This window comes from Macrobrachium nipponense, chromosome 12, assembly GCF_015104395.2.
Source record: "Macrobrachium nipponense isolate FS-2020 chromosome 12, ASM1510439v2, whole genome shotgun sequence".
NCBI lineage: Eukaryota > Metazoa > Arthropoda > Malacostraca > Decapoda > Palaemonidae > Macrobrachium > Macrobrachium nipponense.
The window spans coordinates 5,506,389-5,514,991 of NC_087205.1; the positions used below are offsets into that span (position 1 = coordinate 5,506,389).

The following is an 8,603-nucleotide window of genomic DNA, read 5'->3' on the forward strand; positions in this document are numbered from 1 at the left end:
GACGCTATCTTTTTAGTCGTTGTATTTCTATTGTGATATTAAAGTCTCCCATTTGACTTCTGTTGATTAATGTCTTTCTCGTGTTGATTCAATTTCAGTGTTGATATTTTGTTTTCAGTTCGAATTCTTTATTACGATCTTTTACGGGTACATTTGTTATTGACGATTGGTTGTAATATTGTAATCTTTTGGAAAACTGGTAGTTAAGTTCCCGAGACTTGATGTCAAGAGACGAGGAATAACTTTGCAACGGTTTACTTTAGGGTAAGTGTTTTTTTAGCCATGTTTGTTTCAACCAAAGACCAATAACTGCTATTCTCGGCCATTCCATTGAGGAGTGAGAGATGTGTATTTTTGGTGATAGAAGTTCACTCTCAACGTGGTTCGGAAGTCACGTAAAGCCTTTGGTCCCGTTGCTGAATAACCTTACTGGTCCCATGCAACGTAAAAAAACACCATACCTACTACAAACAAACAATAACTGCTATTCTGTTCATGCACTTCGCTAATTATCTTTGTGATTCGTTTAGTGACAACGAGTCAACTTAGAAAGACATTACCACAGTGTTACAGTAAATAAAACAAACGGTAACTGAAGTATGATGCTGCTTAGCAGGCCTGTGCCTATTGTAGGCCTAGGTAGTACCATCTCTTAAAACTCAGTAGTAAAGAATAGTAATGAAAGCTCCGTGTAGGAATAAGGACATTATCATCATTTTCCCATTTTCAGTATGAGATTAATGTAGCTCGAATACATCAATAGAAGGGAGTATAAATCATTTGTCACTCGAGTTTGGTAATAGCTCTCGTTGTGACAGGTTAAGAGCCATATAGCCAGCTGATACCTATCCAGATCTTTCAAATAAAACAACAGTTGAAGGTAAATCGTGCTTAAGGAAAAATAGACCTTCCAATTGAAATGTGGGGTAATAGACCTAGGGGGAAAAATCCGAAGCATCGATAGAAATAGACTCGGACTTATATAATAGCTAAAACAGCTTGTGATATAGAATTGTCGAATGTGGCAAGAAAGCGTATTGCAAATGACGGGCTTGCTATTGCCGTTTGCGAGGTTCAGTACCAAAGTTTTTTTTTTTTTCTCCATCTGTGAATAAATGACACAATGGGAAAATAAGGTCCATAGTAGTATATAATATTATGTAGTAGGTATAGGATAAAATACCGAATGGCCACCTTGCGGCTACCTCTACCGTAGCGCGACCTCCTTCCCGAAAATCGGAAATTATGGAATTAATTTGTGGCTTGCGAGAAAACACTTACTTCGAGTGGACAATAGAGGTCTCGAGGTATTGTTTCGACGGACGCTGGCTCTTATTACTCTTTCAGGAAACTCCAGAATTGCTCGATAGTTTATTAGCAATTCTCTGGGAACTTTGTGGCACGGTAAAGGCTGGCATACTTGGTTGTTGGTCTTACTGCTTGTCGAGTTGACAAAACTGGCGAATTAGGTGGTTTTTCGGTTGTCCAAGAAATTGCTCTAACGTTATTATTTAAATCAGCTGGGCATACTAATGGGGAAGCAGAAGCAGGTGGAGCAGTCGGAAGAGAATCTAAATTTATTTTGGCAGCTAAACAAACCAACTTAGTGTGGAAATCATCTTGAGTAAATGGTTTATTATTCTCAAAAGTACTCATTAGATTTATAAGGGCCTCCTCTACAACCCTGCGCTTGCCAGTATCACTACTCCAATGCAAATATTTCGGCATTTAACCTGTCAGTCCTATGGTCCAGTTCAAAGCTATGTTTTGCTACCATACTTTTTTGGGATCCTATTGTGCAATCTCGCTTATGTTCCTCCAAACGATTAGAAAGTCCTCTTCCTTGTCGAATTATGAAGCGTTAGAGCCTTAGATGTGTAAAGTAGTTCAAATTAATCTACTGAGAAGGCTACCATATTTATTTCATAGCTTTGATTATTTTGTTTGTTGTTTAATCTAATTTGTTATTTGCTGTTATACTATAAAGTGTAGCTCCTGCGCTTTATCAGATTATTATTATTATTATTATTATTAATTATTATTATTTATTATTATTATATTATGATTATTATTATTATTATTATTTTTTTTAATTTTTTTATTTATTTTATTATGTTATTTTATTATTATTATTATTTCAAAATGTGTCAATTACACAACCTAAAATATTTTTATAAACAAAAAATCAACCATAATTGATGTAGGCCTGTTTTTAATGAGGCAGCTTTATTTTTCTCAAGTCATTTTTATCTCTACCTTAATTGAAGTGAGAGGGGGAACCTATTTTCATCTGATGATTATAAATTTTCTGTTTCTCTCCTATTATATGTATGTTTAGCAATGATTCTGCCGACTGTTGTGTAGATATCAATGGTAATGATAACAGGGGGAAGTAGTAGTATATTTTGTGATGATAATTACTATAATAATGATAATTTTTTCAGGAAAGTGTAAATTGCATATTAAAAAAGTTTTAATTCTCTTCAAGGAACAATTAGCATGTGACCTATAGAGTCGAGGTAGACCATTAAATTGAGCAGAAATGTATGTCACCAGCTTGTTTCGTTCCCCAATCTAAAACACCTGATTTACCTTGACAGATTCGAGTAAAACAAAGTAAATCAGGTGGAATTAGCAAATGTGTCGAAACTAGACCGAGCTGTGTACACAGTTCTTTTCCAATAAAGGTAATTAGGCCAATTACAGTTGTTCCTAATTGCAGAGGCTTAATGAAGGAGTAAGGGTGGGACGGCGGAGTATAAAGGGATACGGGAGTGGGGGGTGGGGGGGGGGAAGTGTGGCAAGTAATTGAAGGAATAATTATTCATTTACTAATCAGATAAATGTGGCATTACAAAGTACAAGGATTGAATATTTGGTAAATGATGAAGGTCAGTTAGCGAAATGCTATTTTCCAACGTTCCTCGTTGCTGTAGGTGTTACCCAAGTATCTTGATTTTATATATATATATATATATATATATATATATATATATATATATATATATATATATATATATATATATATATTATACATACATACATACGCAAGTGTGAATCAATGGAATAAATTTGGGTATTTCTATATGAGTCACCCTAGTAGATGGCATTGAATCTCTCTCTCTCTCTCTCTCTCTCTCTCTCTCTCTCTCTCCTCTCTCTCGTCATCATCTCTCTCTCTCTCTCTCATAGATATGTCAGTTGGCGCTTCTTTGATGAGGATTCTCGCAATATCTGTCAGGTCCTTTATTTACTCTGTGGAAATGCCCCCACCAAACAAAATGCGAAAAGACACTATAGAAAATGGGTACAGGATTACATCAACGGTTCTTTCTTTTTTCTTTTCCATATTACCACAGAATTACGCCATCCACTCTGAGGAAATTGGGGTTAATTTGTTTCAATTGTGGTCTCGCAACGTAGGCTATGCCGATCGATTTGAGCATGGCATCCCAGAAACAAATGGTATAGGCTAAAAATGGCAGATTTCGATCGATGAGCATTTGTCTAGCATTTGCAGATCGAAAAAAAAATATGGAGCATCCCAGAAACAAAAATGGTACTAGGCTATGCAGATCGATTTGAGCATGCCAGAAACAAAAATGGTACTACAACTTGAACTATGTGTATAAATGGATTAGAGTCATAGAGGTTAAATCAATCGGGGAATAGTAAATGAAATGGGATCATACCTCTGTCAAAATTTTAGAGTACTATTTTAACTCATATTCATAAAAAAAAAGAGGGAGTTGAGGGAAGTGAATTGAATCAAAGCTCGAAGTTGGATACTTGCTTAAAGTACTCTCGTGTGTCACTGACTTAGTCCCATGTGTTTTTATGTTAAACTCTGATGCATTGATTATCAGTATGTGCGTGCGCGTATACATATACATGCAGTAAACATTTTATCGAGATATTTATGACAACTTTAAAGAAGTAACACTGACATCTGAAGAAAGTTAAAAAGTTGTAGCCTTTCTATTGCTTCATGAGATTGAAGTGACCCCAATGCTGTAACATGAGCGTTAATGTTAAGATGTTTCAACAGTTGTCTATATTCGGTTTTTTTCCATCTGTCCACCCGCCAGTGGTGTTTGCATATGGTAACACTGCGTCCCGGGCTTTAGAGAGTTACATTCAACTTACATTCAACAATTATAATAATACCCTATTTCGAATATTAACGGTGTAATTTGCATACATTAAATTATAAAACACTTTTCAGTTGCAAAGGTACACCCAGTCATCCTTTTATTTACCGAAAACTTATACATAGCGTAACTATCCTAAGCCCGGGACGCAGTGTTACCATGCGAAAACACCACACGCGGGTGGACAGATGGAAAAAAAAAAAAAGAGTATAGTAATCCTCGTCCCTCACTCATCCACTCACCTGCTGTGTTTATTCTAATACCTCACCCTAACCTTGCTGCTTCCATCAGACAGTAATGAGGAAATTTTCTATTTGTTTATTGATGAAATGAGGTTAATACGATTCCCCGGAGTAAGGCAGCGTCTGTCATGCGTATTTCCCGTTCTTATATATATTAATTTTTTGTAAGCCCTTGATTCCATGATCTCCATAAGGGGTTAGTCCTGTTAATGCACTTCACGTGGTGCACTGTGGGCATTAGTTAAGGTTCTTTGCAGCGCCCTTCGGTCCCTATCTGCAACCCGTTTCGTTCTTTTTACTCCCGTTAGGGAGTGGTGTCGTCATTGCACTGTAGACATTACTTGAGGTTCTTTACAGCGTTCCTTCGGCCCCTAGCTGCATCCTATTTCTTCTTTTTTTTTCTTTTACTACACCTCCGTTCATATTCTCTTTCATCCATTTCACTTTCATCCTCGTTTAACAATTGTTTCAACATTATTTTCAGCCCTGAATGACCTCGTAGGTCCCAGCGCTTGGCTTTTTGCCCTAGATATTTTTTATTCCCATTCCAGTTGACTTCATGATGGTTTGAACGATTATACCTGTGTTGGCTTTCCTATCTTATTTTGGCACATTGCTACTTGCACATTGGAGGCGCTGCGGTTTTCTGAAAGTTTCAGCAACCCTTGGGAGGCTATTACTCTACCAGACGAATTTGTTAACCCTACTCGCAAACCCTCCTTTATCCGGTTCTTAGGGGCTGTATATGCAGTAAATATGCCTCGCTGTCGAACTTCTCAATTTCTGCGGTCTTTTATTCCTAACGTCGTTGGACAGTGGAACAGTCGCCCTTTAGATATTGTGCAATTGGAATTCAAAAATTCGCAATTGGAATCCAAAAATTCACAATTGGAATTCAAAAATTCGCAATTAGAATTCAAAAATTCGCAATTGGAATTCAAAAATTCACGATTGGAATTCAAAAATTCGCAATTGGAATTCAAAAATTCACAATTGGAATTCAAAAATTCACAATTGGAATTCAAAAATTCACAATCGGAATTCAAAAATCCAAGCTAAGATGCATTGCATTGCTACCTTGAAACAGTTCTTGAATTTTGATCATTTGCTTTTCTATACACTTATATTAATTTGTTCATTCTTTTTATTACCTTCTGTTACTTCTTTCAGACGAACACCGTATTATTTGGAAGCTTGAATTTCAGGTAAGTGGCACTGGCTTTGTTCTATATGAATAGAGTTCATCGTCTGAATAATAATGATAATAATAATAATAATAATAATAATGTGTGTATACAGTCTTATGACTATTTAACTCTACATTTATTTTTGTTGATTTGTTTAAATAACTTTACCCCGAGCACGTTTGAACAGCCAGCCATTTGAAAACCTTTGTAACTGCTTTTGAATTGGGCTTTGCTTTCAGCTTCATAGTAAGAAGGACCTTTATTGTTTATAAGGGCATCTTTACATTATTATTATTATTATTATTATTATTATTATTAATATTATTATTATTATTATTATTATTGTTATTGTTGTTGTTGTTGTTGTTGTTGAGTAATAAAAGATTCATAGATCAGCAGTACAAACTATAGTATATTGCATATACTGCATATGTTTATATATTGCATTGCTTTGTTTGGCGAAATTTTCTTTTAGGTTTAAGTGGAATAAGTGAGTCATTTCATAGACATGTTTGTCGTTGGGAAGTAAGAGACACCATACGCCCACTTAATACTAAAGGTAATGGGGTACGTGAAAAAATGAGGAGATCGTCATTTTCCAGTTATACACAACTATAAAATAATCAATGAGGCTGCGGAACCTCCATCGTTTCGACGTCAGAGACCGTGTTAGCACTAAGCAACATCGGTTCTATTTCCGAACTTCATGTTGACAGAATAGCTATCATTAGTTCAAGACTAATGGGTTCATTATCGAGACTTCCATATGTTTTTCTTCCTGTTTTAAAACGCTTGTTCAGAAGTGGTCTATTTTTGACGTGACGGCCAATGTCAGATTCAAGCAAATTGGCACTCAAGTGTAGCTTCAAGTTAGACGCTTATTATCATCACCCCCCGAGGGAAGAAAACTTGGCACTGCCTTTGATTTCTAATCGAAGGCATATTGTTTGTTTACTTTACTTGTCCCTGTGTTATATTTATCGAGTCCCATTTCTATGATTAACTTAAAAAAAACTCTGCCTTGAGAGTTTACACACACTCACTTGGGTCCCAGTTTGCAACCAACTTTTTTTTGGGCTATGACGCAAGCGACACCGGCTTCAGTTGAGTAATTTTTTTTATTTGAAAGAGTGACTAAAGAGTGCTGGGGTTGTTTATTAATATTACTGTGCCTTTCCAAAGTCTTGGGTTAGCGTTGGCTTGGGTTAGCAGGGCTGACCTTTCGCTGGCGAAGCCAGGAATTGCTAAAACAAGTTGACCCACCGGTTTTATTCCTACCTTTAGCCCAATGATATATATATATATATATATATATATATATATATATATATATATACACACACCTACGTACATATTGTCATTTAGTTGGAGGAAGGAATAATACAAGAAGTTGACCCAGCTTTTTTATTCTTTCTTTCAGCTTAATAACAACTTGATAAACATGTTAACGATAAAACGTATGCATATAGATACATGTAGTATAAGTATATATATATATATATATATATAGATATAATATATATATATATATATATATGATGTTTAATCATTTATGTTTCTAGTATTATGGAAGCGCTCGAACTATATTAGGTAAAATATTATTGGACATATTCCTCTGTACAGCCTTTCTTTAATTTTACATATATCTACAGCGTCTTCCCCCCAAGGCCCCGTATATATATATAGATATATATATATATATATATATATATATATATATATATATATATATATATAGATATATATATAGTTATTAGAACAAGACCGTGCTTTTATCCAATCATCCGCTGTTTTTGTATTCATATCTTATGTACCTTATCCCCAGGTCCAGCGTTTATATATATATATATCTATATAATATTATATATATATATATACTATCATATATTTATTTCTATATATATATATAAGAAATATATATATATTATATAATAGTATAGACTAAGACCGTGCTTTCCATCCAATCATCCGCTGTTTTTGTATTCATATCTTATGTACCTTATCCCCAGGTCCAGCGTTCATCTCGTCCACTGGGAAACGAGACTAGTCCAACAAGCATGTGAAAATGCCCAAATGCTCAGCGTGCCCCAGGACCCGGATCACCAGTTGTGACTAAGGTATGATTCACTTGGGTTATATTTATCAGGTACAGTAGCTGCATTGTTATAAATATTTGTTCTAAGGTAGTGTTTGTTGTAACGTCATACGGTCTGGGTGTGTTTGTTTCTCTATTCTTGAAGTATGCATATATAATATACATATATCCACTATACAATGTGATATAAAAACCACCTGGGAATATACCTTGTTTTCTTCCATCCTGGTGGTGCATATATATATATATATATATATATATATATATATATATATATATATATATATAAAGATTCCAGATGAGTATATCAGTAAACAGCAGGGTCCATTAAAAAACACCGTAAAATTCACGGTTGATTCGCAGTATACGTTTTGCAAATAATCTCAGTGCTCATCTGTTTGTAGTTAAAGCATACTCATTATAAATATTATAAATCGCAAAATCACCAAATAACTATTATTTAAAAAATATTAAAAACCCTAAGCGCTAACTTCCCTAAAAATAAAAAATAAAAAAAAAATTAAAAAATCACGAGAATTGTGTTTATAGTAAAAGCTAGACCCAGTGCTTAACAACCTGTTAGAATGGAGGGGGGAAGAACGAATTACCAGGACTGCAGACCTACCCAAAGACTGCAGTTATGCTCGGTTTAGAGGAGCAGCAGACATGTTGGAGTTAAAGACGGAACCATCCGTTTAATGTATAGACTCAAGGGTGGTGAGGTAGTTAATATAAGTGTTTCTAAGCTGCGTCCCCCACATTGTTGCATTTCCACGTTATCGTATCATCGTTGCGGTGATACGATACGGTGCAACAAGGTATTGTGCCCAATTGTCACGTATCCGTGCTGTATCATCGTTCCGTGGTGCAACAGTATCATCCAGTTTCTTCCTGACCGTAGTGATGAACATGTTTTGGTCCCAGATCA

General features: G+C 35.2%; 1 long non-coding RNA gene across 1 annotated transcript; it reads left to right on the forward strand.

The window, feature by feature from the left end:
* The first annotated feature begins 70 nt into the window (after positions 1 to 70).
* LOC135224929 (uncharacterized) lies at positions 71 to 7,646 on the forward strand. The gene is made up of 3 exons (XR_010316826.1): positions 71 to 264; positions 5,564 to 5,598; positions 7,590 to 7,646. It is a non-coding gene; the product is annotated as an uncharacterized LOC135224929 (long non-coding RNA).
* Positions 7,647 to 8,603: the final 957 nt, after the last annotated feature.